Raw genomic sequence first — 25,618 nt, 5'->3', positions numbered from 1 at the left:
CAGATTCTGGGTATATTTTGAGGAGTAGGGTTGACAGGATTTTCTGATGGATTGGGCGTGGCGTAGGAGAAAGAGAGGAGTCGGGAATGACTCTTGGCCTGAGACACCGGAAGGATGGAATGGCCATTTGCTGAGCAGGTGACGAGATAGTCATCTGACGCACCCGGTCTGCATCCCCTTCTGAATCTGCGGCAGCTACATGCGCGAAGGAATGGGAGGGGAGAAAGCTGCCTTTGGCACCTGGCATGGGGCCTCCCACGTCAGCAAGCAGTGTGGAAACAATGGGAAAACGTGAAAAAGCACAGAAAAGGAGAGCAAATATTTGCCTAATGGTATCTGAGTAGATGTTGGGCTTCTGAGGGCCAAGTGGTTCTACAGTTTAGGGACAAGGGGTCAAGGAAATGTTGGGGTCAGCATGCACATCCATGATTCTTGTGGATTCTCCTTTGAGTGTTTGGTGTTCCTACCTTCACTTTAAAAGCTGTAAAGCGGCCATAATAATGCCTCCTAGGGAAAGTACATGTCGGAGATGTTGTAAAGATAAATAAGGTGCTCAATATGTATATCTCTGAACAAATTCTAGGATTAGCGCTGTATAAAAGCAAGATATTATTCCAGAAAAACAAAACACCTTAGTTAGCCAGCTTCACTTTGTCAGCAATCTTAGCTGTTTCACCTAGGCTGGGGACAAAGATGACAGAAAGGAAAGGACATCCGTGAAGGCTCAGGGACTTTACAAACTGGAGAACATCACGGATCCTCACCTGGAGCCTAGAAACTCTTAGTGTGGAAATATTTGTATCTGTTTTTTTTTTTTTTAAAGATTTTATTTATTTATTTGACAGAGAGAGACACAGCGAGAGAGGGAACACAAGCAGGGGGAGTGGGAGAGGGAGAAGCAGGCTTCCCGCGGAGCAGGGAGCCCGATGCGGGGCTCGATCCCAGGACCCTGGGATCATGACCTGAGCCGAAGGCAGACGCTTAACGACTGAGCCACCCAGGCGCCCCGGTATCTGGTTTTAACTGGCTCGTATACAACGCCGGACAGCAGAGCGGTAGACAGCATGAGCTCTGAATTTGGACAGTGTCAATTCCTCTCCCGCCTCCAGCTGTGTGAAGAAGGGCAAGTGGATTTATCTCTCTACGCCTGTGTCCTCATCTGTCAATGCAGGATAATAATAGTATGTGCTTCCTAGGGGTCTTACAAGGATTAAATGAAGAAATATTCCTGAAGTGCTTCGCACAGTGCCAGGTAACATGGTCACAGCCTAATAAATAGTTATTAACATTAGCACTGTTGTCATCCTTGTCAGTATCAGCAACAAAGCAGGTGCGACAAATTTGGAAGGCTCAAAGCAATTTTTAAAAAGTTACAGCTTCACATTGAGGGAAAGAGAAAAAAATGATAAAAAACATAAGCTTAAATTTAAAAAATAATAAATTCTGTGTCAGTGTAAATGAAAACAGCTCAGAGCACTTCAGTAGCCCTTGGAGGCATTGTATTGTACAACGTTGAAGCGCTCTCATTATATAATTAATGTTACCCTGAGTCATGCAGAAAATGTTCAGCACACTCTATTTTAGAAGGCACATTTCAGCTAAAACAAAGGTTTTGTGCAGGTGCTTGTGTGGAACACATTGTAAACCATTAATGCCAAATCACTGAAAGTCCTCTGTTTGAAAATTTCCAGGGATTTACCCCAGCATTGACTTGGAAAGTCATCTACATATGGAATAGATTGTTTTTGGAGAAATACATGTAGAGTACATCATATAATCTCCTTACATATAAACCAATGAAGTTGTCTCATGTTTTAAATAGAGAGCAGTTTCCAGTTAGATGCATAGAATTAACAGAAGTGTGTGGTGAATAAACTTCTGACGGTGTAAGTCAGAGACGGAACTGGTTAGAGGCAGTAGCTGTTCAAGCACATTAACAACACACACACGCACACACACACACTTGCACACTTTATCACATGACATTTATCTCGGGAAAACATATTTTCAAACCACAAATTAGCACCTACAAGATGAGAAATGCAGATGTCCTTAAGGGTGTAATGGAATGGAATGTTTACAATATAGAACCTCCTTGGACCCTCCAAGCCTCTCTGTGTCCTCGCCTGGTGTGGCTCCTTCTCATTTTCTGAGCAGGCTTCCCAGTGCCAAGTGGTCCCTCTGGTTTCAGTTCTTGGGCTCATTTCTTGCTTTAGTCTATTCCAGTAATTTCCTTCTGACCCTAGGCAGCTGTCACCTAGGCAGCTCACCTGTTGGGCTCCGTCAACCCAAACAATCACAGGTTGGTTCTTTGGTGGGTGCTGGGGACAAATAGCATCACTTCTCTTCAAAACTCCAGCTTCTAACTTTGAATCCTAGCATTAATAGGCGCTCAATAAATGTTTGTGGAATGGGATTGAATTAGCACACCTGAGAATTAGCAGCGCTCCCTCACTTCCTCAGGCACCTGGTTAACACTTCCCCCGAAGCGCCTCTGCCCAGACAGCGGGCCTGCAGAGGGCCTTACACACAAACACACACACACACACACACACACACACACACACACACACGGGCCCTTGGGGGAGCCAGGCTGGCCACCTCGCCTCCTGTGGGTGCCCGCCACCCCTGCTTGAAGGCTGTAGGTCTGACAGCGCACATGTGGATTGCCCTGAAGCAGCATTTTCCCAAGGCTTGGCCGTGCTAATTATTCCTTCCCCTCCTGGTGTGAAAACCTTGGACTAGAAAATGAAATCAAGGGAGGGGGTGTGGAAAAGCAGAGGGGAAGGAAAGCAGTTAATAAGCAGAACAAGGTCACCCATCTGTAGCTGCTGTCCGCACTCCTTATCTGTGACGCCACTAGCCCCAAGGTCACCTCTTTTCATTAAAACAGTTGAATTCCCTAAAATGATAAAATTAACTAAATTCCAGCCTTCTGCCTTAGACACAACAGAGCCCCTTTTGATATGGAGGCTGCCCTGATGGGCTGAGGCTTCCCTCCTCCCTGTGACCCTGCAGTGGGAGAGGGGCCCCCAATGCTAGTAAGGAGGGTAGGGAACAGGCTGGTGCCAGGGCTCCGGCATGTTCTCCCATCCGGGCAGACATGAACGTCTTCGAGGTTTTGTTTGCTGGGCAGGTGAGAGACAAAGCTGCTACCTCCTGCTCTCTGACAGGACTCTGACAATACCTCCTCATTCCACATCTCTGCAGGGGACAGGGGAGGAGCCGGCCGGGAAGACAGAGTGCCTTGAAGGCCTCGGTGATGCGCCTGGTACAGTGGCCCAGGGCTTAGTCTGCATGCCCCCCCGGAGGAGATGCAGAGAGATGCCTGGGCAGACTCCGCCCTGACAAAGTGTGGGGATGGAAGGGTAAGGTCCAGTAGGATCCAGGAGTTGTGTGATCCTGGGCAAGTCACTGAGTCTCAATTTCTTCAACTGAGACATAGGAATAGTGACCACTAATGTCCTAGGATTAAAGGAAATAACATATTTAAAGGTTCTAGCACCTGCTTGACATACTGTGGGACTTGATTAATGTTTGCTTGTTCAGTGATTCCTAAACAAACCTGCTAAATACTAATGTGGCCACCAAAATCCAAGCAAAGAAACCAAAGCAAAAGCAGGGGCAAGGCTGATACAGTAATTTCTTTTTTTTTAAGATTTTATTTATTTGACAGAGAGAGACAGCAAGTGAGCAAGAGAGAGAGAGCCAGAGAGGGAGGATCCCGACATGGGGCTCGATCCCAGGACCCTGAGATCATGACCTGAGCTGAAGGCAGCCGCTTAACCGACCGAGCCACCCAGGCGTCCCTGATACAGTGACTTCTTAGGATTAAAAAAATATATAGGGAGCACTTAGGGGGCTCAGTGGGTTGAGCATCTATCTGACTCTTGATCTCAGCTCCGGTCTTGATCTCAGAGTTGTGAGTTCAAGCCCCCAGTTGTTAAAAACAAACAAATATGAAAGGGTAATAAATGATATTATGCATTTTCCACCCCCCAAGCCTTCTTGAGATATAATTGACATATAACATTGTATAATTATGGGATATGGTTATGGTATACAATGTGATGATTTATGCACATATATATTGTGAAAAGATTATCTCAGTAAGGATAGTTAACATCTCTATCACCTCACATATTTACCTTCAAGTGTGTGTGTGGTGAGAGTATTTAAGATCTACTCTCTTAGCAACTTTATGTAATAGAGTATTAAAATATTGCTAACTATAGTCACCATGCTATGTATTGGATCTCCAGAACTTATTCACCTCATAAATGGAAGTTTGTACCTTTTTTTTTTTAAGATTTTATTTATTTGTCAGAGAGAGAGAGACAGAGAGAGCACAAGCAGGAGAAGCAGGTTCCCCGCTGAGCAAGGAGCAAGATGCTGGGCTCTACCCCAGGACCCTGGGATCACGACCTGAGCCGAAGGCAGACGGTTAATGACTGAGCCACCCAGGCGCCCCAGGAAGTTTGTACCTTTTGACTACCACCTTCCTGTTTCCTCCATCCTCCTACCCCTGGTAACTATCATTCTATTTTCAGTTTCTATGAGTCTGACTTTTTTAGATTCCACAAATAAGTGATATCATACAGTATTTATCTTTCTCTGTCTGACTTTTTTCACTTAGCGTAATGTCCTCAAGGTCCAGCCATATTGTCTCACAAGGCAGGATTTAATCAGCCATAAAAAAGAAGGAAATCCATTTTTTAATGTAATAGTGTATCTTGGAGACCAGGTTAAATCAGTACCTATAGATCTGATAAACCAGTACCTGCAGATCATTAAAAAAATGACTGCATGATAGTCTATTACTGACTGATGAGCATGATGAGCATAGCAGACCTCCGTCGATTGACAAGTGCCTGTAATCTTTTGCTATGTCTGACCCTGTCACCATGAATACCCTTGTACATACTCTTGGAGCACATACATCAGCATACCTAGAGCCCCACACTTTCCAACAACTTGTATGAAAATATAGAAGGCACATTAAATGAGCAATTTGGGTGAAAATATAGAAGGCACATTTTTCCAATTGTCCTGAAAGGGAGAGATAGTAAAATTGATGGGCAGAATTCCATGTCAGCCTCCACTAGACTATCATTTATATAGTGTGTATATATGGGTGTGTGTGTATATGTATATGCATCTATAGCATATATAGTTTTATATATATGTACACACACTATCTCTATATATTGAGTACCTGCTATGTGCCAGATACTGTTGCAGGCACTTGGGATCCATCCCTGAATAAAGGCAACCAAGATCCTTGCCTTCTTGAAGGTCATAAACTAGCAGGGGAAGACAGACAATAATACAGAGAATAAATAAGGAAATTGCATAGTATGTCAGAGGGAGATAAGTGCTGTGGAAAAGGTGGAGCAGGGTAAGGGGGGATCTAGAGTCCTAGGGCAGGGGGTGATCTGGAAGCTATCTTAAGTTTCATAACATACTTTTGTGATTTCAAGCATGGCATATAATGGTCAAGGACACATTTCAACTGGATTGAATGAAAGTCAAACAAATGAGAACTTTTCTACCTGGCTAGGTCTGCAGAATCTCACTATCTTAGCCATCTTCCTCCAGGGAAACTCCAGGATGCCAACATTCCACTGAAAATGTATGACCCCCAGAGCAGGATCTGGGAGTGACATTTCTGCAGATGGTGACAGCATGCTGTTGTCACATACTGAATTTACAGTTGTCAGAAACCCTAGGGTGTTTGTTTTTCAGGAATAGCTATTAAACCAAATTAACCTTATTCTGTTCCACTTAAGCTTATATTTTTTCAGCCTTAACATAGCACCCTTGTGAGTCTTTTTCCCTGATAGTTTCTTTTTTAGTTTAATTCCGTGTTTCTACTCTGTTGAAATGCTGAATCTCAATTCTGAATAAGCAGAGTTGTTGGGTCTTGAGACTTTATTTTATTTTTTAAGTTTTGCCAAACAAAGGAGTCTGGACTTTATTCTGAGAGCCATAGGGAGCCACTAAAGGGGTTTGAGCAGGGGAATAATGAGAGCAGATTTGCCTTCTAGAAGCATCACCTAAGGAGCAGGGGGGAAGATTGATTAGAGAGAAGCACAATACCAAGGAGGGAGGCCAGGCTCACTGTCAAGAGGAGAGGGGGTCAGGGCCTCAGCCAACGTAGTAGAGGTGAGAGTGGAGGGAAGGGTTGGGGAGGGTGTGTGGGGACAGGGAGGGAGTGGATGTAGAGCTGCAGAGCCTGCCCTCCCAACCAGAGGGTGACTGGGTGAAGCCTCTTACCAAAATAAAGATTATGGGGAGTAGGGAAGCACATTTCAGGAAGAGGTTGATGAACCTGACATTGGGTGTGATGATGGTGAGGAGTCTGGACCAAATCCTGATGAGACTGTCCACTGGGCCCTGGAGATGGGTCTAGCCTGGGGACTTGGATGTGGATGTTATTAGCTTACCAAGGGAAACAGGAAGGTTACATGCACAGAAGAGGGATACCACCTGAAACTAATGTTAACACTGTGTGTCAATAATACTCAAAAAAAAAAAAAAAGGAAAGGATACGATAGCAACTTTCAAAGATTGCCATGTGGTATGTCCACTAGGAGTTCAGGAAAAGCAAAGGTTAACATGAACTAGAAAGACAACAATGATGGCTCCCATCTGGATGGGTAATGAAGAGCTGATCCCCTAGCTTGGCGGGATGGGAGTGGGTGGGGGAATGGGCCAGGTGAGCACAAGCTCTGAGAAGCCCCGGAAGGTGGGATGGGGGAACTAGCAGGAGGTTGGGGTAAGTCCAGGTGGGGCAGGCCACACCTCTACTTGGACGCTTCTAAGGATTTCTCATCTCACTCAAAGGAAGAGCCAAGGGAAAGTGGCCTTCCATTGGGCTCTTCTGTGCCAGCCACACATTCTTCCTAGATGTTCCTCAAGCCGGCCAAACACCCTCCTGCCTCAGGGCCTTTGAAACTGCTATTTGTGGCACCTGAATGACCTTCCTGCAGATTTTGTACGTGTCTTACTCCCTCATCCTTTTTGGATCTCTGTTTCAATATCGTCTTCTCAGACAGCGGGCCCTGGCAACCAGCAGTGGGCAAAACAGCCACTTCCTCCCCAGCACCTATTCCCCCCGCTTCTCTCGGTTTCATTTACCTTCATACCACTTTCCAAAACCTTGCATATAGTATTTTTGTATTATCATCTGTCTCCCTCAACCACAATATAAATTCCATGAAGATAACACCCTTATCTGTTTTGTTCACTGCTGTATCCCTAGTGCCTAGAACTGTGCCTGGCACAAAGTAAGCCCCCTGTAAATATTTGTTGAATGAATGAATGAATGAATGAGCAAATGAATGAACATAGTCTACACCAAGGGGTCACAGAAGATGAAGTTGCATAAGAGCGGTTTCCAAGTATGGAGGCTCCTGGTCTGGCACGAAAGTTTACACAAACACAGCTCAAGACATGCAGCCTGTTTGTTTTTTTTCCCCTAGACAGACATAGTGAAAATTGTGTTTCAGGAGAAGTAATTCATCAAGAAAAATAAAGCAATTCTCTAAAGGGAACTGGGTTATACTTCCCTCCATTTTGGAATAGCCAGTACTTTAACCAGTTCTACTCATCCAGTAAATTTTCTACAATCATCAGCCTAGATCCAGTTACAACTTTTTCTAAGGGCTAATCAAACTCCACATCTTACTGCATTTCATGGGAGGTCCCTAGTGTGGAGGAGTGGTGTAAACCTTCAGCAAACAGCGGGCACAGTTGGGGCACCTGGGTGGCTCAGTTGGTTAAGTGTCTGCCTTCGGCTCAGGTCATGATCCCAGGGTACTAGGACTGAGTCCTGCTCAGTGGGGAGTCTGCTTCTCCCTCTCCCTCTGTGCTCCCTCTTCCTCTCTCTCAAATAAATAAATAAAATCTTAAAAAACAAAACAAAACACACACACACACAAACCCCAAAACAAAAAACAAACCAGTGGGCACAGCACGTGCGCCTACCCCAGACGGCCTGGACAACCGTGGACCTTCAATAGTGCTTGTTCAAGGCATGGAGAAACGGATGAGTTTGTGATTCTGTCATTGAAACAAAGCAAATCTGTGTTAAAAGGACTTGATCGCCTCACAAAACAATGAATGGAACATAAATTAATCTTGTGGTTTAGAGGAATAAGGGTAAATGTTGAAGTTGTATCTTCAAAGTCTGCAGTGGTGAAGAGCACGAACGCAGAAGTTGGACAGCCTGGGTTGAAATCGCACCTCTACTGGTATTAGCTGTGTGGCTTTGAGTATTTAACCTTTCTGCCTCAGTTTACTTGTTTGTAAAGTGGGGATAATAATAGTACTTCTCTCCTAGAGTTCCTGTAAAAATGTAAAGAAGCATAGGTGAAACACTTGGGCCGTGCCTGGGACATACTGAGTGCTCTACAAGGTTGACTACTTTCACAGCTAGACGTGGGTGGGTTTGAATCCTGGCTTCAGTATCTGGACTCAGATAGTTTTTCTATCCTCTGTGAATTTCAGTTGCCTCATCTGTCCAGCAGTAATAATAGCCCTACCTTGCAAGATCAATGTAGAATGTAAATGAAGTTCCTGGTTTCAGTGTGTGGCACATACTGTGTGCTAGATAAACGTGCATCGTGTCAATGGCATGCCCAGAGGGAAAGACCTAATGTTGTCAGCTCCAAGACCGCCCATGGGGAGGTGATCATGCGAGGGATTCTATCAGAACATGAAAGAACTCTTCCCGAAACGGAATCAAATGGCCACACTCCTGTCCCAGGAGTCGCCACTTCACCACAAGCTGCTGCAGGGCGCACGGTGTCAGAATGCACCTCCCCACCTTTATTCCAGTAGTTTCTTGCCCTGTGACTCCCACAGCCCTTGGAGAACTGAGGACCGTCCGGTCTCTAAGGACACACACGCACACTTTGCCAGCAGGGTCTGCAGGTCCCAGACCAGGGGCCCCCATGTTGGCCTTGGTTAGAAACCCATGCTGTTGTGATAACTCTCTCCACAGCCTTGTATTGCTCATGTTTGCCCAACAGATTGCTTATTTTTTGACAATGGGCACCAGGTCTTAAATTGTAGCTTTCTCTCTGGCCTCAACACAGTTTCTGGCACCTTCTAGAAGCTCATTAAGTGTTTGTTGAATTGACTCTCCACGTGAGCTACAGGGACAGACACCTGCTTTCTTGTTAACATAGAGAAACTGGGCTTCCCCCTCTCCCACGCCCCAAATGGGATTAATATACCTCGAAGGGAGAAAAATACAGGTCTGCAGTCAGAAACAACATGCCTTAGGTGGGGCACACACAACAATAATGCTTTTGCTTCTCCCTTTCCAGACGCGGGCCAGCTACAAGGAAATACAGCTCAAAGCAGATCTATAACAAGGTGATCTTTAGATTTTTTTTTCTTTTGCCCCAACCCTGAGCTGTGGCCCTTGAATAATCTTGGTTTCCGGAGAGCAGACTACTGTAATGGTAATCCAGGAAGTAAATTGCCCTTTGAAAAGCAAGGAAGAAACCAATCGACTAAGTATTTATTTATATTTAATGCTCCAGGGCTTCTGTTTTCGGCTTTGAAGAGTTCCTGGCAAACGCTTCTTGAAGTCATTAATCCTAGGGGCAAATCTAAGTGTCTTGCAGGCTGTTCCTGGCCTCTGGAGCCTGGCACACTGTGTTTATAACCTGTGGGCTTTCCAGAAAGACAGGAAAGGGCGAAGGAGGAGCTGGTGACTTTGGAAGAGAACGGGGGGTGGGGTGGGGGGGAGCTCTACTTGGAATCTGTGCTGGAATCTTTGGTCAAAAAATGAGTCCTCCAGAATTGATTGTTTGGGCTTTTCAAAGGGGGATGACCTGCCCACAGCCTTCTACCCTGAAGTCAGACATGGACCCACTGGCTCCTATCTTCCTCTAGCTCCTGTCTGGGGATCCCTGTTGAGTGATGTCAGCTGTAGTCAACATCAGGGTGATTGGCTCCAAAAGCACCCTTCATTTTTTCAAAAAGGTTTTATTTATTTATTTGAGAGAGAGAGAGAGAGTACAAGCAGGGGGAGTGGGAGAGGGAGAAGCAGACTTCCCCGCAGAGCAGGGAGCCCGACCCGGGGCTCGATCTCAGGACCCTGGGATCATGACCTGAGCCGAAGGCAGACGCTTAACCGATTGAGCCACCCAGGGGCCCCAGCACCTACATTTTTTCTTGTAATGCATAAACAATTTTTGTTCATGACAGAAAAATTAGAAACATCAAAAAGAAATCCCGTAAGATTTTCCCTAAGATAATCATGCTTCCCATATCTTTATTTACACACACACACACACACACACACACACATAAACGAGAGTGTTATTCTATACATACTATTATATAGCCAGTGTCCCCTCACATTAATAGTATTTTATTATAGATCAGTAAATGTATACCAAGAGCATTGTTTTTAGTGGCTGCACAGTATATCATTGTATGACATTGTAAACGCACTTAACCAGTCTCCCTACTTGTGGATTTAATAGCTACATTTGTATGCTGGGGTCGCTGTAACAAAGTGCCACAGACTGGGTGGCTTAAACAGCAGGAATTTGTTTCTTCATAATTCTGGAGGCGAGAAGTCCAGAGATGAAGGTGTCTGCGGGGTTGGTTTCTCCTGCGACCTTCCTCCTTGGCTTGTAAATGGCCACCTTCTCCCTGTGTCTTCGCATGGTCTTCCCTCTGGACCTGTGTGTGTCCAAATTTCCTCTTCTTGTAAGGACACCAGTCATATTGGATTAGGGCCCATCCTAATGACCTCATTTTAACTTTACTTCTTTAAAGACCCTATCTCCAAATATAGTTACATTCTGAGGTTCTGGGAGTTAGGACTTCAATATATGAATTTTGAGGGACACAATTCAGCTTATAACAGTAGCTCATATTTTTAGAAAGCTTACTATGGGCCTTTACATATGTCATCTCATTTTCTCCCTCAACCCCTAAGATAGAGATACTATTATTACCCCCATTTCATAGATAATGAAACTGTGGCACAGAGAGGTTTAGTAACTTACCTCGAGGTCACACAGCTAGTGAGTGGTAGAGCTCACTCACTTTTAGGCATTTTGATACCTTTAGGAAGGATCACCCTTGAAGTTACCATTTTTACAACTATTACTATTATTTCCTGTACACTTATTTATCTCATTAATTTCTTAGGCTAAAGTGGAACTTCAGGGTTAAAAAAAAAAATGAGCATTTTTAGCACTTTTAATACAGTTTGCCCTCCACAAAGCCTGTATCCATTTACATTTCCAATAGCAGCACACAAGAGGAGTCGTGACGACACCTCTTGGATGTTGGGCCCAAATCCCTCTGGTGTGTGTGTGTCTACATACACACACCTGAGGTTTCATGAAATGGTTGGCTGAGGGGAAGCACAAACCCAGGCGGAGTGAGCTATGATTGGTTCTTTGGAGTTCGGCTATTAGACTTCTGTTTTCAGTTTGTCCGTCCTGTTGTGCAAAGGAAAGCATAAAATTCTGACTTCCAAATGATGAGGGCAGTCTGGTGAACAATGTCCATAAACCCGTTATCTTGGAAGTGAAAGGGGAAGTCCCATAAAAGTACTTTTTGTCATATTTTCCCCCTTTAAGTCAGGTTTATTGAGATCTATTTTACATACAGTAAAATCCGTCCATTTTCGATGTGATTCCGTGAAGTTGGATACCTATATATAGTTGTGTAACCACTGCTTCAGTCAGGATATGGGACATTCCAATCTGTCTTAACAGTTCCTTTGTGCCCTTTTGTCATTGAGCCCCCACCTCCAGCCCCTGCCAACTACTGATCTGTGTTCTGTCCTGTAGTTTTGTCATTTCCAGATGTTTCATACAGGGAATCTTGTCGTGTGTGGCCTTCTGAGTCCAGTTCCTTTCACTTAGCATAATGCATCTGAGGTTCATCATCTTGCTGCATGCGTCCATAGTTTGCTCCTCTTTATTGCTAAGTGGCACGGATGGAAGGAGTCTGGAAGTAAGCACGGACCCATTCACTAGTGGAATGAATTGTTTCTAGCTTTTTACTATTGTGAATAAATTTGCTATATTCCTGCACATGTTTTTGTGTGAACACGTTTTCCTTAATCTTGGGTATATGTAGAAGTATATACTCCCTCCTTCCTTTCTTCCTTACTTCCTTCTTCCTTTTTTTTCTTTCTCTTTCTCTCTTTTTGGTATAGCCATTTGAATAGGTGTGCAGTGGTATCTCATTGTGGTTTTAACTTGCATTTCCCTAGTGACTACTGATGTTGAACATCTTTTAATGTGCTTATTTGCCATCCGTATATCTTCTTTGGTGAAGTGTATCTTCACATATTTTGCCCATTTTTAAATCATATTATTTGTTTTCTTATTATTGAGTTGTGAGAATCCTTTATCAGCTATGTCTTTTGCAAATATTTTCTCCCAGTCTGTGACTTATCTTTTAATTTTCTTAATCGCATCTTTGGAAGAAAAGACATTTTAAATGTTGGTAAGGTTCAGTTGATGAAATTAAAAAAAGAAAAAATGACTAGTCATTTGTTGTGTCCTACCTAAGAAATTTTTGCCTAACCCAAAGTCACGAAGATTTTCTTCTATGTTTTCTTTTAGAAATTTTATAGTTTAAGGTTTATGATTCTTTTCAAGTTAATTTTTGTATATGATGCAAGGGATGTGTTGATATGGGTTGAGGTGGTTTTTTTGGTTATGTATATTCAATCGTGTCAGCTCTATTTGTTGAAACATGAAGGTGTCTTATGATGTCTGATACTTAATAATTCCATAAAGAATGTGAATTATTTTTGCTGGAGTCCAGAGGGGACGGGGTCTGGAGGTGGCTGCTGAAAGGCTGTGGCTCCACAGAAGTCAGCCTGAGCCCACCCGCCACTGTTCCTCTTGCTAGAGGATGCTACCCAGAGGATGCTGAGAGGGAGGACTCCCACACGGAGCACCTTTCAGGGGCTCATTAAAAATGGCACCTGAGAGTGAACCATGTTTGGGGTTCTGGGCAGGCCAGTATGAAATCCAGTGCCGGCGTCAGGGCTGAGGATTTCTTTGGTATCCTGAGTGATGAGTTATCTTCAGGGCTGCTTTGGGGGCCTGGGAACAGACATTTGAGGTTCTTTCTCATGAAAGATATGGTTGAAAGGGCGCCTGGGTGGCTCAGTCATTAAGTGTCTGCCTTCCGGCTCAGGTCATGGTCCTAGGGTCCTGGGATCGAGCCCCGCGTCAGGCTCCCTGCTCCGTGGGAAGCCTGCTTCTCCCTCTTCCACTCCCCCTGCTTGTGTTCCTCTCTTGCTGTGTCTCTGTCAAATAAATAAAATCTTTTTTTTTAAGATTTTATTTATTTATTTGACAGAGAGAATAAATAAATAAATAAATAGATAAATAAATAAATAAAATCTTTAAAAAAAAAAAGAAAAAAGATATGGTTGAAAACACTCCTCTATGGCACAGCATGAGAAAGGTTTGGTGGGTCTGAGACCCTCCCTCTGATGCTCATTTCCAGGCATCCATTGGCACCCCAAGGATGCACTTTCCGGGCTCACTGGAGCCACATACAAGTGTGCTCCTTCATCGTTCAGATGAAGACTCAGAGCTCAAGGTCATGCAGAGAGTGGGTCCCACTGGCCCGATTTTTTCCCTGATGTCTTCAATACCCAGCTGCTTCCTCGGCCCCCCATTTACATGGCTCTCAGTGCCTCAAATTTATCTTGTCCAATTTGGAACCCCTTCTTCTCCCTCCTGCCTTTCACCTCCCCACTTCAAACTGCTTTTTGGCTTGGGTCTCCTCTCGTTAGTATTTTGCCAACCACCTGATTACCCAAACAGGAAACGAGGGGGTTCCCTCGACATGCCCTCCCCTTTACCTCCTGTACCAGAGCCGTCACTAAACTCCATCGTGCCTACCTTCTGAACACCTCCTAAATGTGTGCCTTCCTTTTAGTCCCCTCCTGCTGCTCCCTTGGTTCAGAAAAGTCAACGTCTATCATCTGCACCTTGGAAATGTCCTCCCAGCTGGCCTAGCCTTCCCCCAGTCTTCTTTAGGTAAGCTATTGCCTGCACAGCTGCAAAGTGATCGTTCCAGAATGCAGTCTTGATAATGTCACTCCTCAGCTTAAAGCTCTTTGGTGGCTCCATGTTGCCTCCCCGATAAAGATCAGACTCTTCAGCTTGGCACCCTGGTCCCTGCCATAGGTTTGAGCCACATGTCCCCTTGCCCCTTGTACCTTAGCAATAAAGAGCTCTTACTGTGTGTCTGCTTTTTCTCCTAGATGACAGCAATCTTCTGTAACAATTTGTTTACACACCTGTCCTCCTAACTAGACTGCGAAGTGCTTGAGGGCAGGGACTCTACTTCACTTATAGCATATTGCACCGGGCCTGGCACAGAGTCATTACAGTCATTCATTTGATAAACATTTGTTTAAGGTCCACCATCACGTGTCGAATTTATAGCATGTATTAGAATGTCATCTTGTCCCTTTGCCAAAGTATCTTAATAATTTTAAACTAAAGACTTAGGAGTGCCATATACTGAATACTGGCCACTCTGGAGTCCTTTTCCACAGTGAAGAATGGTTGTAAATTAAAATGCTGGCAACTGAAACTCTCTGGTGAGCATAATCCTGTTTCATGCTCAGTTGTCCATTTTGCGTTCTGGAAAATGTGGCAGATCAAATGACAAGGCTTTGGGGGGCTCTTTCAGGCTGCTTTGGGACGAAGATGAGGGACAGGTGGTGAGAGAAAAGCCTGTCCCAAACAGGATTCATTATTTTGCCACCGCCTCCCCACCCCATCCAGGTTGCTTCTCCTGTGTACCTGATGTCAGTTAACGGCATCACAGGACCTCCAGTCTCCTCCCTGGTTTTCTCCCCTCACAACCCACATTCCAGCCTCTCTGAACTTTTCTGAGTTCTCTGAGAACACCTCAGACCCTGTCATACCCTCCTGCTTTTGTGCATACCAAGCCTATGGCCTGCAATGTGCTTCCATGTACCCTTGACTTGGTGGGTTCTGCATGCATCTTTGTTGTGTGTGTGTGTGTGTGTGTGCGCGCATTTGTGTGTGTATGTGTGTTTATGCATGTGTGGGTTTATGTGCATATGCATGTGTTTATATTTGTGTATCTCCATTGTGTGTTTACGTTTGTATACATGCGTGTGTGTATGCATGTTCATGCATGTGCATATGTTTGTGTGTGCATGTGCGTGTATGTGTGTGTGTGTGTGCACACATACATGCATGCTACTATCCTCCTATCCTGTTCCAGTGTCTCCTCATCCGTGGAATTTCCCCACCTCCTCCAGGAAGAACCAGTCCCTTATTACTGTACCTTTTTAATAGGACAGTTAACATTGTTGGGATTATCGGTCCTTGTGTTTCTTCACATAAACTGTGGGTCCCCAAAGCGCAGCGACTGTGTTTTCTTTTTCTTGAGGGGTGCTCCTACCCCAGCACAGTGCTTGGCACAAATATGCCTGAATCAGCCTATGAATGTTAAGGCCACTCCATCCACCGATCCATCCATCCTTCCATCCATCCATCCAATCAGCCATACAAGGCTGGTATCTGTTTTTCCTAATCTACTTCCTGCACAATATAGGGACTTTACAGACAAACATCATTCCTGGGGGCTGTGCCAAACCGAAAGTTGGAGCCCCTCCCTTACTTGCCACAGATGACCCACATTCCTTCCTAACACCTCCTCAGGTGGCTTCTTTTCCTTCTTTCCTTCTTGAGAATACCCTTATCTATCTTTTCATTAAAATGTCACCTGTATAACAGTCTGTGCTCTGAGGAGTGTTCCTTTGGACGCGGATCCTTGAAACCTTCAGAGATGAGCTTCCCCATGGCGTTCAAGGCTGTGGTTTCCCTGGGGGAGAACAAATCGCATTAGTGTATCTTTTTTCCAGCAACATCATCTCTTCCTCAAAAATGAATAACCAGTCATTAGAAGAGGAGGAAAGACTGAGTAGGAAAGAAATCTGGAGTAAAATGAGGCTAATCTGAGAACCAGGGAAAAAGAGATCTTAAGGTCAAAAGTAGTGGAGAGCAAGCGCGGCAGTCCTTCTGCCGCTCAGAGGACACCAGGGGCTGAGATTTCCGTCGATCTCCAGTGCTGGTCCCACTCCGGCTTGTTGTCACTCCTCCCGACTGTGTGTTCACCTCCCACCCCATTTCTCTGAACAGAGTCAGTGTGCCAGCCTCCTCCCCCTGCCGCCGTCTTGTAAGTCCTGCCTGTCACCAATCTGGCTTTACTGCTTCAAAATATCTCTTAAGATTGGCCCTTTCTGCCCCCCCCCAACTTTCCATCCCCCGCAAGCGGATCTGCCTGTGGCCATGCTCCCGTCCTCCAAACACACGTCTGTGATGGCGCCCTTCCGCAGTGCAAGAACCCTCAGTGGGCAGCCATGCTGCTTCCTCCGTCCTGAGAGAAACCCGCACTGCGGTGTGGGTCTCAGGCAGCACCCCCACCCCGCGCCGCTCCCCCGCTCTGAGACCCCCGTCCTCCTCTCTGCGCATGTGCGACCCACGCCCTCCGACCGGCCCCTCCAGCCCACTGGGATCCGCCTGCACCTCGGACGCGCTTGTCGCTGCTGCAGAGCGTCACCATCCCGTTTGCTGGTTACCATGCTATGGTTTTCACCGAAAAGCCTTTGCAAAATTTATAGAACTGCACGACCTGGAACATAAGTCGCAAAGACCAAACTGGAACAAAGTTAAAACAAATTTCTAAGTGCAGGGAGAGCCCTGGAGCGTAGCGTGGTGTCGGCTGATCCCACGGGTGTTAGTTTTGTCCCCCGATCTGTCTGCGGCGGCTGGAGGGGCTGGTCGGAGGGTGGGCGAATCTTCCACAGAGGGTTACCCAGGGCCGGGCTCAGGGTGACGCTCACCAAACACGTGTTAATTGATTTATTGATTTATTCATTCTGTCTTTGACAAACATTTATTTACTGCCCACAGAGAACTCCCAAGGAGAATTTTACTTCTCTGCCCAAACGACACTGAAATTCAATGACAGCCACCGGGCGCCGGAAAGAGGACTTTGACAAAGGAGAGCAGCCGGGGAACAGGTTTCGCTGCCTTGGGCTCACCTTGAGCAGTAGCCAAGCTCGGCACGTTGGGAACGTGCACGGAAAGCACACTTGCAGCACGTTGTTTGTTCGGCAGTAACCTTCCTGAAGCACGTGTCTGTTGGTGAGAACCCGGCCTGAAAGAGTCAACACAAGGCTTCTGGCTGATTCTGCAGGGGCAGTGGGGCTGTGGATGCCCATAACGCAGATCCAGAACTTCCCGTCCCGGGTTTAGCAATAGCACAGCACAGCAGGGAGAATCCTGGCTGGGACTCTCCCTCTCATGGGCCACAATCAGGGCCTGGAGCTAACCGGAGGGCTTCCTTGAGCAGGGGAGCTGTCAGCCCATTTCTAGAAGTGGCTTCCTCCAGCTGCTGCCTTGGGGCTGGTTCTGGCCTCCCTATCTGGCCGTAGCATCCTAGGACTCAAGCCAGAAGCCACATCTGAGTGGACAAGTGGACAAGGGACCTCTGAGGGCTGCAGGGTGGCCACCGAGGCTAAGGGACTGGTGGGAATATTTATTGGTAACAGAAACACAAACGTATCTTCGGTCAGATTTAAAAGCCTAGTCAATGATTACATATTTTTATTATTTACCTGGTAAAAATTCCCTAAAGAGAGAGAGAGAGAGAGAGAGAGAGAGAAGCTTGATGTTTCCCCTGAACTTTAGGCTCTGTTCAGTGATTTTGTGGCCATGTGGTACATCTGAAATGTCTGGCTTCTGGGGCTGGGCTCAGAGCAGGGAAATCAGTTGAGAGACTTAAACCTCATAGACCTTGGCCTGTAAGAGAGTCTGCTAGAGCAGAAAGTTCAGAGCCAGAGAGAGGTAGCAGCCCAACAAGGTAATTCTCCCAGCCTCCAGATGACAAAGGTTGCATTTACACCTGGCTGGGAGGTTTAATCATCTACCATTTCCAAACACAGCAGGCTAACAACCGGCTGGGCTGAAAATCATAAATTAAAAAAAAAAAAATTTACGAAGAAGAGACAGTACAAGGGGAAAGGAAGGAATGAAGATGTGGGTCAGTGTTTCTGTTCCAGAGGACCCTCCGGGGGGGGGGTGCTCTGGGTGAGGGGCTGTGGCTGGGGGCCCTTGGCAGGGACCCTGGGTGGGGGGCTGTGGGTGGGAAGCCTTGGAAGGGGGTCCTTGGTATCTGGGTAGGGCCCTTGGTGAGGGGCCCCAGGTGGGGGGCCCTGGGTGAGAGGTTGTGGATGGGGACCCTGAGTGGGAGGCCTTAATGGGGACCCTGGCTGGGGGCTTTGTGTGGGGGCCCAGGGCAAGAGGCTGAGTTGGGGTTCCCAGACAAGCAGGAACAGCCCGGTTGCTATGAGCCCCATGAGAAAATGGCCACCTGCGACATGGTCCCCTGTGACCATGGCTGTGAGGAAAGAAGTCTCTGCCATAAGGATCTTCCCTCGGGGGCTTGCCATTGGTGCTTATATGTCGCTGCCTTCTCGTTAGGGGAGGCCAAGCTGTCTTTTTGCCACCAGCCCAGGCAGTCTGGCATAGGGTTACACGCACTCCCCCCCCACCACACCCTCATCCCCAGGGCCAGCCTGCCTGGCTTCAGATCTCGTGTGTGGCTTTGGGCAAATAACCTTGGCTCTGGAAGCCTCCATTGCCCCACCTATAAAATGTGGATGATAACAGTCCCTGCCTCATAAGATATTGTCAGGGTTAAATGGGACAATGTGTTGTTGTTACTTCATAGAAATATGTCACTTGGGGGCCTGTGGTCAACTTGAGCTGTAGGTTGATGGCGTCTGAGTTCATCATGTGTGAACGAGATGATGATGAATTTATAGATGGGAGAGACTCCGAAGTCCTGCAGTCCACAGGCTATGTGTTATGTGTTAATTTTTCACACATTGCTTTGAACACACCAAGAGAGAAAGCCATAGATCCTCATTGATGAATAGGATCTTCATAATAAAGTTTTTATGTAGGAGAAAAATCAATCTTTTAGGTAATTAGCAATAAATATTATTGAATGCCTGCCATATACACGACACTCCGCACAGCGTAGGGGACGTGGCTAAGTTGGATCCAGTTTCCTCCTCCCTCAATAAATTTACCATCTCGATAGGGGACAAGACATATATGTAAAATAGATAACTAACAACTCAAGATAACATATGTCAAATACCAAATGAGTTGTACTGTAGTGCAAATGTATTTGTGTCTTATCTTCTCCTTGCTCTATGAAGACAGAATCCATATCTGTCTTGCTCACCAAGATATTCCCTCCGCCCACATGTGCATTGTGGCCCAGCCTTCCTGAACATCTACTATGTCCCAGGCAACGTTCTGAGCCTTTTTGGTATTAACTCCTTTAAGGCTATAACATAGGCTAAAATAGAAATACTAACCACAACCCCATTTTCGAGGTGAGGAAAGTGAGGCAGAGAGAAATTTAAAAACTTGCTCAAATTTACACAAGTCTGCTCATCGCCCATATGCAATGTCAGGCACACACTGCACCTAGGGTCGTGCTTAGCACAGACAATGGGACGGTGTGTTCACGGGGCCCCCCGATGTTCCAGAGACCTGCTGGGCACCTTCACCGACTGCCTCACTTCATCTTCACAAAACTCCATTGAGGAGAGTATTGTGATTTCATGTTTTTTTTTTTTTAAGATTTTATTTATTTATTTGAGCGAGAGCTTGTGAGAGCATGAGCAGGGTAAGAGGCTCCCTCCTCCCCTGTGCAGGGAGCCTGATGTGGGGCTTGATCTCGGGACTCCAGGATCATGACCTGAGCCGAAGGCAGACGCTTGACCGACTGAGCCACCCAGGCCCCCCTTGTGATTTCATGTTAAAGAGGAAGAGGCTTGGACAGGCCAAGGACACACGCAAGTTACTGGTTGGCAAAGGGTGCCGGCCAAATGTATTCCTATACCAAGGGACTGACCTGGATTGGAACAAATGTTTGAGTTCAGAGGACTGGAGTGGTGAAGGAAGTTTTCTCTAAGACGGAGTGTGTCAAAAAAAAAAAAAAAAAAAGACGGAGTGTGTCTGCTGGATTCTGAAGAAGGAACCGGATTCAGATAAGCAGAAAATGTGAGAGAGAGCTAGAAATGGGACAGGAAAGGCAACAGAGAAGTCCTGTGGGCTTGTACCAGCAGGCTGGCTGGAGCGACTAATATGTGCAAGCAGGAAGTGGCAGGGACAGTGAGGAAGGTAGATCAGGGACAGATTAGAAAAGTCCTTGAGTACTAAGCAAAGGAGGGCAGACTCTGCAGAACAAACTCCACAGAAATGAGCTGGGCACGTCCTGAGTGCTTAATGTTTCTGGATCTCTAGCTGGGACCAAACATTTGATAAGACTGGCGTGGCCTTTAATTTCTTCAACCTATAGTTGTATTGAATTACATAAAATGTTTAATCAAGGCCACTGGAAAATTACACAAAGCATTTGCTTCATATGGCATGGGAAAATTTAAAAGCCTTGCAGAAAAATGCCAGTGTCCCTGCCTCTCTCCCTCTCTTCTTTCTGCACTTTTGAGTTAGTGGACACTGAAGTTGTACTGCCTTATCATTGAGGAACTGGACCAGACAACGAGGCCCAAGCTGTGGACTTGTAAAGTAACAGCAGAGCTTCATGCTGCTAGCAACTGTTCATTTCAGTTCCTGGGGTTCCGGTCCTGGTTCTAGGGAGTTTCACCGTAAGCGTCTTTCCTGCAAGTGTTTTTGCCATAAACATTTTTTGCCAAATAACTAATTGGCCATAACGCATTTTTGCCATAAAAGAAAAAAATAACTGGTTAAGAGTTTGGTTTGACAGTTCGTTGGTTTTATCAGCCAGTTGACAGTATGGTTTCATTTCTCCATTGACACAACACTCTTATTTTAATATAAATCTTAGCCATCATAATGATCAATATGGTGGCAGAGAGTTCTGAATGCACATTTCCCCCAGAATTTTGGAACATTCATCAATGAGCATGTGACAATATGCCGAGAACAAACAACAGTGTGGAAGGCTTTCATAACGCTGTCCAAAGCTCAGGTACAAATATGCATCCTAATATTGGAAACTGATACTTCTCTTAATGAGGGAAGAAATTTTAGTGAAAGAAAAATGTGAGGCCAAAAGAAGAGACCGATCAGCAAAAAAAAAAAAAAAAAAAAAAAGTGTAATAGTATGAACGAAAGCCGTTGAAGACAAGTGCTTGGGTACAACCCACAAAATAAAATGGGGTATTTGAACACTATTGCCATGAATCTACACACATTTTAAATGTATTCAAATATTTTGTATTTTGCAATAGTCTTTTTAATTTTGTTATTCGTTTTTCATGTTTCATTATGTCCTTTTTAATGAATGTCTCTCCTTTAATTTTTGTGATTTTATCTTTTACAACAAAACTGCCTTGTAGCCAATTAGTTATGTGGCAAAAATGTGTGCTGCGGAAATGCTCATGGCAGACAGAGATGTTCACAGCAAAGATCCTGGATACGCCCAGGACCCAGAGCAGTCTGTACCACTGCCACTAGGGTGGGCTTCCAGCTGTGGGTGTGAGCTTTGCCGCGGCTCCTTGCCACTCTGTTTGTTTTTCCACCCGTGGAACAGAGGATCCTAACGGTTCCGCGCTCTCTGCTCACACGAGCATGGTGATGAATAAGGCAGTGTTTGCTAAGGCCAATGGGAACCTGGACATCACACAAGCACCTCAGTTATGACTCCGGGTAGAACCCAGATGGTGGTGGTGTTTATTTGCTCTGTTATAAAGCAGAATCTCATTCCACCCCCGGACCCTTCTCTGTCTATTACAGTGAGGCCAGGATATTGGGGACGGAGGTGGGCAGAACATGGTGGCGTGGTGGAGGAAATAAAGCCACCAGGACCGTATATCTTGCTTTGTGTTGGCATTTCTTATTTTGTTGGCTGTGCTTTCTGGACATTTGGAAAGTTTAAACAATGTATGTAATTGGGTATCTCACAGCTTTCTATGGAAAGTATACAAACGTTGCCAACATTAAAAGTTGGAAGGTGAAGACACTGGTATTCAGCTCCCTCATTTGGTATATAACGCTTTGTATTTCTTTTTCATTCCTTTTGGGGAAACATCTTTTTTAAAGGAGAAAAGACAAAAGTAGCTCCTTAAACTACACAAAAATATTTATTAAAGGTCCTCCGTAGGACCTTTCCGTAGGATCTTTTCTTATTTGTTCAGAGGCTCAGAAGAGTAAAAATCTGTGTACACGGTGTTAATTGTGAGTCCTGTGGGATTTGGAATGGAGAGGCCGACTCCTCTGAAAATCCTCCACGTATTTTCCAAATGGAGACTTGAAAACCTTTGCTTGAGCAAGCCAGCCTTCTTGTTTTCCTGTCCTCTATCAAGATTCAAACTAAGTTGGCCACCCGCTGATATGAATCTGTAAATAGACTAAATCCTCCCTTTGAACACACTGGTCCCTAACTTGCTATCTTATGAAAATGTTTGGGGGATGACAACATCACAGGGCTCAGCAGAGACTAGAGCATCTGCCCTTTGCTAGGGAGACCTGGAAGGCTGTGGGTCTCTCGGAGAGGGAAGGGGATGCCCGGGACTACAGACCACAAAACATGCCTGCACAGAATCGAGGCTCCCTGACGCCTTCCTATCACTGTGTGTGTGTGTGTTTTAGGTGCATGGTGTGTGTGTATGGTATGTGTGTTGTGTGTGTGTGTGTGTGTGGTGTGTGTGTTGTGTATAGGGTGTGTGTTGTACGTGGGGGGTGTGTGTGTGTTGGTAGTGGAGGATCCTATTTCTGCAGAGATCTATATTTCTAGTTAGCTTTGTGCCTTGTGGTGGGAAGGAGAAATGTGGAGAACAGAGTTTTTAATTGAGCTATAATTGATATCTAACATTATATTAGTTTCAGGCATACAACATAATGATTTGATATTTTTATATATTGTAAAATGATCATCACAGTAAATCTAATTAACATCCATCACTGCTCGTAGTTACAAAAATTTCTCTCTCTCTCTTTTTTTAAGATTTTATTTATTCATTCATGAGAGAGAGAGAGAGAGAGAGGCAGAGGGAGAAGCAGGCTCCCACAGAGCAGGGAGCCTGATGCGGGACTCGATCCCAGGAGCCCGGGGATCATGACCTGAGCCGAAGGCAGACGCTGAACCATCTGAGCCACCCAGGCGCCCCAAAATTTCTTTTTTCATGTGATGGGAACTTTTAAGGTCTACTCTCAGCAACTTTCAAATATACAACACAGTACTGTGAGCTCCAGTCACAGTACTGTGATTACATTCTTATGACTTATTTTTTAATATTATTTTTAACTGCCACATTTCTAAAGCCCAATTTTTCATTCTGTTCTCTTCCCATACCTCCTAGTGTTCCCTATTTTCTCATTTCTTTATTTCACTCTTTTCTTTAAATAAATCTTTTCTGCACCTACCTCCTTTAACTTTTCTCCCACTATCCCTTTTTTCTATTTCCTTATTTTTATTTTTCTCTATTTCTCCTAATTCTGCTAAACTTCCTCCCTCCTCCCATTCCTCTCTTGCTCCTTTCCCTGGGAGCTGTACGTCAGAGAACATGAACTTGACCCAGAGCACAGCCAGAGACATTGGTTGTGCTCTATATCATATTTCTTTAAAATAAAGCTTGCCAGCATGACAGCCTTGTGGAGTTGTCTATGGCTCATGTGCCCAATCCTCTGCTTTTGTTCTGAATTCTGAATTCACGTGGTGATTTTAATCCTTGCTCATCAAATAGAGGTGGCTGTTTTTCTGGTTGTTGGTGAGTTGCTAGGAGCAAAAGAGTAAGAGTGTGACAAGGAGTTGGTGAGGAGTTTGAGCTGGAGAAATAAATGATCAGTTGTCTTCCTTCCACCATCTGGGCAGACCTGCATTCTGTTTACCTGCTGGGTACAAAAGGGATCCCCAGAGTTTCTAAATTTGAAATAAAGCTTTAGAAGTAATTTGCAAAAGATGTCACAGCTGCAGAAAACTGATAAAGTAACTGGCTTGGTGGTACAGGAGTCTGGAGAAAAGAGAAGACCGTCCGAAGTTAGGAACCATCTGAATATTTTCTCTGTGCAACCTTGAGCACCTCTGAACCCCACACCGGTCATTATTTCCTATCTGCCTTTACACTTGTGTCCATGTCCCAGCAACACAGGGCTTCAGCGCAGTGGTTAAGATTCTGGGGTGAGGCTAGGTTTGAATTCCAGCAAAATGACCTCTCTCAGCCTGTGACCTCAATGGAAAGTAGGTACAATAGGACCTGTTGTTAAACTAGATGATCCAAGGGAAACGCTTGGCACTGTGTCTGACACTAATAAGTGCTCAGCTTGTTACTACCCATCATTGAGGAAGTCTTGGGTCTCAAAAGGAGTTAATGGAGAGCTACACATGCATGTAGTCCTCCCTCCTGCAGGGAGAGTGAGAGAAACTGAAACTACACGGGATCGCCTGCTCCCCAGGGATGGAGCCTCTCCTAATGGTGCCCGCTTCATACTGAGTCAGGAGCCATTTTGAAGGAAGGTGAGAAAGTCTTTCACCGTTATATCGGTTATCTACTACCATGTAACAAATCAACCCAAATGGGCTAAAACAATCATTTTTGTTCACTCATGGCTCTGCGGGTCAGCAGTTTGGGTTGGGCTCAGCAGGACAGTTCTGCTCGTCTTGCCTGGGTGTACTGGTGGGTCAACTGGGATGAGGGGTCTCCAGTGTCTTCACTCACATGTATGGTGGTTGGTGGGATTCTTCATGGGCTCTTTCATCCTCAAAGAGGCTGGCCTGGCCTCCTCACAAGATGGCAGCATTCCAGAAAGGCAAGAGCGGAAGCTGCAAAGCCTCTTGGAAGCCTAGACTTGAAGGTTGCCTTTCTGCCACAACCTGCCTTTGCAGGTTCAGACTGGGGTAAACAGGTTTTTGATGGGAACCACCACCATGTCCTGCTGCAGAGGGATGTGCATTCGGAGATGCCAGAAATTCTTGTGTCCATTATTGCAAATAATCTACCAAAGTCCACCTCTGGCCATAATCAATCACATCCCTTCTCCATAAAAAACACTTGTCCCCAAAAGGCTCATCCCATTGGCTTGAAGTCTATGATGTAGACATTGAAAATAGGGCCAGATTTGGATGAGGCCCCTCTTGTACATCACACAAAGTGCCACCATGTATTTAGGGGGCAGAATGGTGCAGATTTCTGTAAACTAAACATACAAGTTCTCTGCACCATTCTGCCCCTGAATGAACTATGGCAGGAGAAGCCAGACAACCCTATAGACAGCCCCATTTAGAAAGGGAAAAACAGGGCGCCTGGGTGGCTCAGTTGGTTAAGCGACTGCCTTCGGCTCAGGTCATGATCCAGGACTCCCTGGATCGAGTCCCGCATCGGGCTCCCTGCTCGGCAGAGAGTCTGCTTCTCCCTCTGACCCTCCCCCCTCTCATGTGCTCTCTCTCTCTCTCTCATTCTCTCTGTCTCAAATAACTAAATAAAAAAAAATCTTTAGGGCGCCTGGGTGGCTCAGTTGGTTAAGCGACTGCCTTCGGCTCAGGTCATGATCCTGGAGTC

This window comes from Callorhinus ursinus, unplaced genomic scaffold (genome assembly GCF_003265705.2).
Source record: "Callorhinus ursinus isolate GAN/ISIS: 27379988/994484 unplaced genomic scaffold, GSC_fseal_2.0 scaffold11, whole genome shotgun sequence".
NCBI lineage: Eukaryota > Metazoa > Chordata > Mammalia > Carnivora > Otariidae > Callorhinus > Callorhinus ursinus.
Note: the sequence above shows the minus strand (reverse complement) of the source record.